Consider the following 2,435-nt stretch of genomic DNA (forward strand, 5'->3'; position numbering starts at 1 on the left):
GTAAAATGTTTAAAATAATGTGTATGTTAATAACATGTATGAGTACATATAGTAATCAATCAGGTTTTGTAACTGAATTCAGTTGTTGGCTTTTGAGAAATTTTTTGTGCTATTGATCCACACAAGGAAATTCCAACTATTTCTGATAAAGCCACCTGTGTACTGATCACACAGATAAACATAGGTTTACATATGTATCCTCCATGTGAAGAAAGAAAACACTTGCTAAGATGATTCATTTAGTCATAGTTTTCCTGATCTTAATTTTTGTTCTTTAAAGTCAGGTTCCAGAATCTTACCTTGAATCACCTCTAGCTTCCCGCCAAAATTATTAACGCAATCACTATTATACACTTTGAAGAGTGATGCTTAGTCTGCATTCTACTTGTTAAATGTTTTCTAAAGGAACACGGGGACCTCCATCTATCAGACAAAGTTCAACATCTCACATACAGATGTCGCACTGGATGCTGTTGTCTGCTGAATATTAATCCAGAAAACATACACTGACTTGAGATGGAAACAAAATATTAACGTACTTGAGTTAAACTGTTGTCTTCAAAAAAAATAATGATTCATGTTGGCTTCAGAAGACAATGTACACTGAAGAAGGGAGAAGAGAATTTAAGTAGAAGTCTACGGTTCAAAGAATCCCATCTTCTGAGCCATAGTCAGGGTGAACATCCTCATCTGAGGGCCAACTCCAGAGCACAGAACCTATCAAACCATACCTCATAGTGCCTGTTACACTGAAGTAGTTCTCCATGTCACTCTTTGCCAGAGAAAGAATGCAAGGAAATTCAGAATGGTTTCTTATTCTCCTTGCAGCGCTGTGAAGGTAACCCACCAGAGTCCAGGTTTTCCAGTCTCATAAAATAATAGGATATGTCATCCTTCAGAGAGTTTATTATTGTCTCATCTGTGATGTCAGGGCATTTGTCTACATGGTGTCCTTTTGTGGTATCTCTGGTGAAGGCAAAATCGTTTTTCCCCAGAGCAAATCTCCATTTTTACTTTCTGATGCTTTAATGATGATGTCTAAGAGTTCAACAGATTTTAATTAGTACCTGGGTGGAAGTTAGGAGAGGCTTTTCATGTTTCCTTTGGGAGAATGTAAGTTCTGAATTGATCTTGTAGTCAGATGTGAATTGGGGCACTCAAGGGTAGAACAAGGGACTCATTACGTGCATTTCTATGGAGGACTTTCCTCTCCACTATTTCACTCTTGCAAAATGATGCTGACACCAAGTCTTTTGAGAAAACAGGCAACATGTCATTCAGATTTTGTAATTGCCCAGGAAGTTGCTTCATTTCAACTTTTCCCATGTTTATCCCATGACACATACTTCTGACAAATTTATTAACTGAAGCTCCTCTTTTCCACCTTGATCCTGGGGTTATTCCAATAACCATTTGTTTTCAGGTAGACTGTGACTTGTTTTCTGAAATACTCATGAGTCCTTATCAGAAGCTTAGTATATACTTTGTTAGTATCGGGGAATCTGCTGTGTAAAGAAGGAACCTGTGTATACAAAAACAAAGACCTGGAGTCAGCAATCATTAAGAAACAAATAGATACTAGCACGCTCATTTCTGCTCTAGGTATAATAGAACAGAAGGGCCTTAGTTTTGATCTTTGATGATAAAAAATAGATTCTCAGGTTATAAATATAAGAATTGTATGTTCTAAACATTTATTGATATTCATACCTGCAGCAAGATTGTCTTAGGCACAGTCAAAGAACATGCACCTGGATGTGTAGAAAACAAGTTATTATTGCAAAAAATATTTTTACTAACGAAACAACCAGCATTTATAAGGGATATATATGTGGAAAGAAGGCAAAAAAAGAATACCTTGTCATTACTTGCTCAGATACCTTACATTTGTTCAGCATAAGCACACAACCATGATTCCAACTGTGAAACTTATGTTGACAAATTGACAAGTACACACATCATGTGGAATAACCTTAAATGTCAGAAATTTGTAAGAGTCGTGGCATGTTGAAAAATAGGAGGTAGAATACAGTGTTATAAAAGATTAAGAGTGATAGTGGAATGTGAAGTGTAAATTTCAGTGTATGTAGGAGGGAAAGCAGACGAGAAAGTATGGAGAGGAATCACTATCACTGTCTTTTGAAAAACTTTAAAGAAACAGTGCAATCGGGGCATCCTGTAATATGTTCACATGCATGTTTCAAATGAGTTTTAGTGAACCTGCACTATATTAGGTAGACAGTTCCCCAAGTAGACATTTAATGTTAAATACTTGTGGGACTGCGTAAGGGTATCCTGGGTCATGGTTGAGCGGGTACCTAGAACCCTGAGATTCTGGTGGAATTCTGCTTGAGAACCGGCAGGAGTTTGGTCCCCCCCCATCATCCAAGATCCTGAAAAGCAGTCACCATAGAGTCACATAGGCCAGGCTATAG

The sequence above is a fragment of the Grammomys surdaster genome, unplaced genomic scaffold (assembly GCF_004785775.1).
Source record: "Grammomys surdaster isolate TR1022 unplaced genomic scaffold, NIH_TR_1.0 123614, whole genome shotgun sequence".
Lineage (NCBI taxonomy): Eukaryota > Metazoa > Chordata > Mammalia > Rodentia > Muridae > Grammomys > Grammomys surdaster.